We start from the raw sequence: 7,855 nt of genomic DNA, 5'->3' as shown, positions 1-7,855 counted from the left end.
AAGTTATGTTTCTCCCAGTACCAGAGATGGAGGAAGCTTGTTGACTTGTGAGCCTTCGACTTTGCCTTGTAGTAGCCGGGACACTTTTATGTTCTTGGTTTTCTTTTGGCTGACAAACTCACACAAGAGGGTGATGGCAGGTGTACCTGGCAGAGCAGGTGTTAGCCTAGTGATGGTCAGCAAATGGCTGGTTCAGCTGTGGTTCAGCACATGGCTGAAGGATGATGTAGAGCCCAGGTAGAAGTGCAGGCAGACTCCCCCATTATAGTCCCTGAATGTACAATAGAGTTTCCTCACACTTCAAAGCATGTCAAAATAGTTGTAAACTAAGTTGTGTTTCATATTAGTTTAAATTGCTACAGTTAGTTCTGGGTCATTGCGGCATTTTCTTATCAAAGCAAGTAAGTAAAAGTCTGAAAAGAAGTATTTTTCAGGTTTTAGCTTCATCTTAAATTATAGTAGAGTATGAGGAATTGGATTAGCTCGGTGTTTCTCAACTAGAGGTACGTGTACCACCAGTGGAACATGATGTGGTGTCAGGTGGTACTTGCAAGACCCCTGGACACCTGCCGCCCAGCACGAGACCAGGCATGTGATGCAACCAACAGTGGTAGGAGTCTTGGCTCAGTAGGTAAAGCTCCAAAGAGTGCTTTTCCATGCTTGAAAAAGCCCTCCTGTCCACCCTGAGCTTCTTACTGGTCTTTGTTGGTTGGGAGGCCAGATCCAACTGAGAAGTAACTGGCCATGATGTCATCACCAGTTACTTCTGGTGGTATTTTAAATAGGTGGACTATGTGAAGTTGTATGGCAGAGGGCAAATCTTGAAAAACCAAATAGAAGGAGCCATTGAATAACCTAGTTCAAAATTGTATATCTGTGAAAGAGTCCCTGTGGCTTGTGGCAACGTGAGCAATTTAGGGCGCAATCCTAGAAATGATTTGGTCCGGTACAAATAGCCTCCTCAAGAGGAAGCCAGGCCAGCACTCTGTGAAGTGCCGGCCTGAGTAGGCTGACGCAGACCTCCACGCCGGCTTCCTCTCTGAGGCTTGCGTTGGCCTGGCTGGGCCAAAACAAGCCACAAAGGTAGGTGGGGGGGAGGTGGGGAAGAGGCGGGAGTGAGGTGTTCCTGGATTGAGGAACGGTGAGCGGTGGGCAGCCCTGGGGCGGGTGGGCGGGGAGAGGGAAGCGGGGCTGGGATCAGGCAGTTATGCCGGATCCCAAACCCCGTTCCCAGGGAGAACGTAGCGGCTCCAAGTCACTCTGCTCTCCTCGGACTTGTGCCACCTCCAGAGGTGCCACCTCCACTTGTGCCACCTCCACTTACCCAGGGGTAAGTGAAAAGTTTTCCCTTGTCTCTGGCGAAGCCGCTTCAGGCCACTATCCTGCGCTGGATACAGCAAAAGCCTCTTGGCTTGCCTGTTTCAGCGCAGAATAGTATTGCATCCTTAGTCTTTGAACTTGAACAGAATTTGATGAGTTTTTGTGCTGTTTGAGGTAAAGGCATGCACCTGGAAGAAAAGTCTGTGTTACAGATTTTCAGTATTTTTTATACCACATTGTACAGTATGACACACTAATCAATGTGATATGTAACAAACTGGCATGACAGAAATTAGAGTATTCAGAGTGACACTTTGCTATTAAACCATTGCCAGCAAGTCTTTAGTGTTGGTAAAACCAGGAAAAATCAATTTTCTTCACTCAAATTGCAAAAACCTCAAAGCTTGGCATTTTCTGCTTGTTTTTCTTCCATGGGAATACTTTGATGGCTTAGACTCTAATGATACAGTCTCTTGAACTTCAGCTTTAAATAGAATAAATCCTGTATATCAAAAAATATTATTCCTTTCTCCTTCTATATTCATATTAATTGCATATCATTCTGTTGTAAGTGTGAAAATATGTGCACGTGCCTATATACCGTAAGCATTTAATCATGTGTCACATGATTTATGTGTAGTGCTGTTAGGGGCCTAATTCTATTGAGCACAGGAGCAGTGGCTCCAAACTGCCACCACTGAATCCTGTGCCTGATCCAAGCAGGGTGGAGTCTCCTCATCCCCTTACCCTGAGTAAAGCCCGAGTCTGTTCAATGGGGTTCTCGAGTCTGCAGCAGCTAAATCACTGGTGCAGACTCAAGAAGCCCTGTATCAGGGTTCCAACTCAGATATGGGGGATAGGATTTGGTGGAGGAGGCCTCTGCCAGTCACACCCTCCTCCTGGGCTGATCCTTTCCCTGTTCCACTCTTCCCCCACCCAGAAGCACCTCCCCCACACTGCTTGGCATTTGCCTGCTTATTGCCTGTGCCTGGGGGTTGCTGTGCCTTGGGTCTCCCCACTGGCACTGCTTCCTCCCAGGATAGCATAAGACTGCCTTATGCCACATTTGCATCTGAAGCTGCAGCGCTGGTAGTAGGGCAGCCTAGGATTGGGCTGTAGGTCTTCTGTGTCCTCAAGCCACATTGTTACATGAGTTACATATGTGTTCTTCTTCCCTGTTCTCTAGCAGAGCATGGGGAATAGAAAGATAAGCAAGAAGTTTGGTGGCATTTGCTGTTGCCACCTTCTAGAAAATGTCTTGAGGTATTGACTAATTTATTGGAGATGGCATGGAGATACCTAAGATCTGCAGCCCTAATCAGAACATTGGTGGGTACCATAACTGAGTACATTTTATTATGCTTTAATTTTCACTGGAATGGGAAGTATCCCGTTATGGTAAGCTGCGTAACATTCACACTTGATTTGGTTGGCAACCTTCAGTCTCGAAAGACTATGGTATAAGCCTACAGTACCCAGTATTCCCAGGCGGTCTCCCATCCAAGTACTAACCAGGCCTGACCCTGCTTAGCTTCCAAGATCAGACGAGATTGGGCATGTGCAGGGTAACAGTTGCTGCTATTATTTTCAGCTTTTTAGTTGGCATAGGACAATTTCTGTCTAGTTTAATTGGAGAAAATTCCAAACCTATGTCAACATTAGTGATTCCTGATCAGTTTGTACAGAAAAACCCTGACTTGCAGATGATGGAGTTGCAAACATATGAATAGGTTTGCTTGGGGCGAACAGGCTCAGGTGCAGCTGACATGGCACAAAAGCTAAGGAAGCTGCTTGAAGACAACCTGAGCAGCTCAATAACTTTGAAAATAGTGACCCCTTGCTGTGGCAATAGACACAACAGCTCAATAATATTGGATTGAAAAACTGAGGATCCCTGAGGTCAGAAAAAAGAGAGAGGAAGACAGAAGCAATCAGCATGGCCAAGGTTCACTGAGCATGGGGAAAACAGAGATATTGTGAGGCACTGGAGAATATTAATCCTATTATGAGAAAAAAACTGGGTCCTGAATGGAAGGACTTCAGTAGTGAAGGGGACAACAGAATACAGCACCCTTTTTTATATTGGCAACCTTCAGTCTCGAAAGACTATGGTATCGCGCTCTGAAAGGTGGTTCTGGCACAGCGTCTAGTGTGGCTGAAAAGGCCAATCCGGGAGTGACAATCCCTTCCACACCGGGAGCAAGTGCAGTCTGTCCCTGGTCTGTCTCCCTGGCTATGGGCCTTCCTTCTTTGCCTCTTAGCCTCAGACTGTTGGCCAAGTGTCTCTTCAAACTGGGAAAGGCCATGCTGCAAAGCCTGCCTCCAAGTGGGCCGCTCACAGGCCAGGGTTTCCCACTTGTTGAGGTCCATCGCTAAGGCCTTCAGATCCCTCTTGCAGATGTCCTTGTATCGCAGCTGTGGTCTACCTGTAGGGCGCTTTCCTTGCACGAGTTCTCCATAGAGGAGATCCTTTGGGATCCGGCCATCATCCATTCTCATGACATGACCAAGCCAACGCAGGCGTCTCTGTTTCAGCAGTGAATACATGCTAGGGATTCCAGCACGTTCCAGGACTGTGTTGTTTGGAACTTTGTCCTGCCAGGTGATGCCGAGGATGCGTCGGAGGCAGCGCATGTGCAAAGCGCTCAGTTTCCTCTCCTGTTGTGAGCGAAGAGTCCATGACTCGCTGCAGTACAGAAGTGTACTCAGGACGCAAGCACCCTTTACCATGCAAGAAAAAGGAGAGCCGGTCAAAGCTGAGTTTGATCTAACTGCCTTCTACTCTTGTTTAAAAAAGAAAAAGAGAAAATCTTACAGTGAAAATGCCAATTATCGGGCATTTAGACAGTGGATCTCATAATCAAAATCACAGCCTTCTCTAGCCCTTCGCTTCTAGTTTCCTAACCAGATTCAAAGTGACCAAACAAAACTTACTTTTTGCTCAAAATGAGACCTGTTAAAACAGAACTGTGAAACTTTGTATGTGTGCCTCTCTTAATTTGAGCCTGAGGTTGCTGGAACCTGTTTTTATTAGCTGAGGAATATGTGAAGTAATGGTTGGTCTCTGAGCTTTGGTAAGTGTCCTTTTACACAGGCTTGCATACCCTCAAATAGCAAAGTAATTTATTTGACAAATAGCTGCAGGCTTATATTGTAACTTCTGCAAATGCAAACATCTAATAAGATCTACTTCACAACTTTTGGGGAAAGAACCTCAGGACAAATTAAAGATAAATAAAATGAAGACCATTCACAGTGCACAAGTCAATCTTTGAACACTTTTGTTTGAGATCTTGGGGTGCTGGTGGACAGCTCGATGAAAGTGTCGACCCAATGTGCGGCGGCAGTGAAGAAGGCCAATTCCATACTTAGGATTATTAAAAAGGGGATTGAGAATAAAATGGCCAATATTATAATGCCATTGTACAAATTGATGGGAAGACCACATCTGGAGTATTATGTTCTGGTCACCACATATCAAAAGGGACATAGTGGAATTAGAAAAGATGCAAAAGAGTGACCAAAATGATTACTAGGCTGGGGCATCTCCCTTATGAGGAAAGGCTGCAGTGTTTGAGACTCTTCAGTTTTTTTAAATAAAGAGTCACCTGAGAGGGGACATGATTGAGACATACAAAATTATGCAGGGGGTGGATAGGGTGGATGGAGGGATGCTCTTTTTCCTGTCGCACTAAAATTGAGTGTTGGGAGAGTTACATAAGAATAGCCCCACTGGATCAGGCCATAGGCCCATCTAGTCCAGCTTCCTGTATCTCACAGCGGCCCACCAAATGCCCCAGGGAGCACACCAGATAACAAGAGACCTCATCCTGGTGCCCTCCCCTGCATCTGGCATTCTGACATAACCCATTTCTAAAATCAGGAGGTTGCGCATACACATCATGGCTTGTACCCCATAATGGATTTTTCCTCCAGAAACTTGTCCAATCCCCTTTTAAAGGCATCTAGGCTAGACACCAGCACCACATCCTGTGGCAAGGAGTTCCACAGACCGACCACACACTGAGTAAAGAAATATTTTCTTTTGTCTGTCCTAACCCGCCCAACACTCAATTTTAGTGGATGTCCCCTGGTTCTGGTATTATGTGAGAGTGTAAAGAGCATCTCCCTATCCACTCTGTCCATTCCCTGCATAATTTTGTATGTCTCAGTCATGTCCCCCCTCAAGCGTCTCTTTTCTAGGCTGAAGAGGCCCAAACGCCGTAGCCTTTCCTCATAAGGAAGGTGCCCCAGCCCCGTAATCATCTTAGTCGCTCTCTTTTGCACCTTTTCCATTTCCACTATTTTTTTTTTTTGAGATGCGGCGACCAGAACTGGACACAATACTCCAGGTGTGGCCTTACCATAGATTTGTACAACGGCATTATAATATCAGCCGTTTTGTTCTCAATACCCTTCCTAATGATCCCAAGCATAGAATTGGCCTTCTTCACTGCCGCCGCACATTGGGTCGACACTTTCATCGACCTGTCCACCACCACCCCAAGATCTCTCTCCTGATCTGTCACAGACAGCTCAGAACCCATCAGCCTATATCTAAAGTTTTGATTTTTTGCCCCAATGTGCATGACTTTACACTTACTGACATTGAAGCGCATCTGCCATTTTGCTGCCCATTCTGCCAGTCTGGAGAGATCCTTCTGGAGCTCCTCACAATCACTTCTGGTCTTTACCACTCGGAAAAGTTTGGTGTCATCTGCAAACTTAGCCACTTCACTGCTCAACCCTGTCTCCAGGTCATTTATGAAGAGGTTGAAAAGCACCGGTCCCAGGACAGATCCTTGGGGCACACCACTTTTCACCTCTCTCCATTGTGAAAATTGTCCATTGACACCCACTCTCTGCTTCCTGGCCTCCAACCAGTTCTCAATCCACGAGAGGACCTGTCCTCTAATTCCCTGACTGTGGAGTTTTTTCAGTAGCCTTTGGTGAGGGACCGTGTCAAACGCCTTCTGAAAGTCCAGATATATAATGTCCACGGGTTCTCCCGCATCCACATGCCTGTTGACCTTTTCAAAGAATTATATAAGGTTCGTGAGGCAAGACTTACCCTTACAGAAGCCATGCTGACTCTCCCTCAGCAAGGCCTGTTCGTCTATGTGTTTTGAAATCCTATCTTTGATGAGGCATTCCACCATCTTACCTGGTATGGATGTTAGGCTGACCGGCCTATAGTTTCCCGGGTCCCCCCTCTTTCCCTTTTTAAAAATAGGCGTGACATTTGCTATCCTCCAATCTTCTGGCACCATGGCGGTTTGAGGGACAAGTTGCATACCTTAGTCAAGAGATCTGCAACTTCATTCTTCAATTCCTTAATAACCCTTGGGTGGATGCCATCAGGGCCCGGTGACTTATTGATCTTTAATTTATCAATGAGGTCTGAAACATCTTCTCTTTTAACCTCTATCTGACTTAACTCCTCGGTCAGGTGGGGCCGTTCGGGCAGCGGTATCTGCCCGAGGTCTTCTGCCGTGAAGACAGATGCAAAGAACTCATTGAATTTCTCTGCCATCTCCAAGTCTCCTTTTATCTCCCCTTTCCCTCCCTCACCATCCAGAGGGCCAACCGCTTCTCTGGCGGGTTTCCTGCTTCTAACATATTAGTTAGAATAGACAGAAGAAAATATTACTTTACCCAGCATGTAATTAGTCTGTGGAACTCCTTGGCGCAGGATATGGTGATGGTGTCTGTCCAAATGCCTTTATAAGGGAATTGGACAGATTTCTGAAGGAAAACTCCAAGCCATGGTGGGTATGTACAGTTTGAGATTAGCTGGTTTCTCATCATGAGGGTCAGTTAGGAATTTCTTTCCGTCATCTGAATTAGCCATGGAAGGCAGTTTCTTCACCTATCCCATACTGGCAAGGGAGGGACAGTGTGTTCAGTACGTTTCATGTTTTAAAAAATTGGTCACTTGTTTTTAATAAGGTGGCCCAAGTTAAACTTAAGCCTCAGTCTGGTGTCTTCCTTGGGGCCTGTGAGGGTAAATAGAATGCCAGATGCAGGGGAGTGGCAGCGAGATGCAACTAACTGTGTGCTCCAGAGGCATCTGGTGATGATACCAGTGGTGATGGTGATACCAGTGGGCATCTGGTGATGAGGCCACTCTGAGATACTGGACGCTGAACTAGATGGGACCTGGGCCTGATCCAGCAGGGCTCTTTTTATGTTCTTTTGAATGAGTCTTTCTCTCAGTGGGCCTTGTTTATACACAAAACAGATGTCTATAGTACAAGTTCAGAAGACATTTTGATGGAAACAAATTTTTGTTCCATATCTGATTGCAGTTAAATAAACATTTCAAAGCAGCAGTATGTTAATTTTAATCTTTTATTTAAGATTCACAGGATCTACATAGACCGTTCCATTTTCAACTAGGTCCAGAAACCCTTTGCAAAGTCTAAAGTATTTATACCCTTTAAAAGCATAAACAACTCAATTACTCATTATTCTGTGATGAGTGAGTTTGTGTTTATCCTTTTCCCATCCCAGGTTTCCTTTACTTGCCAAGTAC

At 45.7% G+C, this 7,855-nt stretch overlaps 1 pseudogene; it reads right to left on the bottom strand.

The window, feature by feature from the left end:
• Window positions 1-2,783: 2,783 nt before the first annotated feature.
• On the bottom strand, window positions 2,784-2,903 carry LOC136642776 (5S ribosomal RNA; annotated as a pseudogene).
• Window positions 2,904-7,855: the final 4,952 nt, after the last annotated feature.

This window comes from Tiliqua scincoides, chromosome 2, assembly GCF_035046505.1.
Source record: "Tiliqua scincoides isolate rTilSci1 chromosome 2, rTilSci1.hap2, whole genome shotgun sequence".
Classification (NCBI taxonomy): domain Eukaryota; kingdom Metazoa; phylum Chordata; class Lepidosauria; order Squamata; family Scincidae; genus Tiliqua; species Tiliqua scincoides.
Note: the sequence above shows the minus strand (reverse complement) of the source record. Positions and strands in the feature narration are given on the sequence as shown.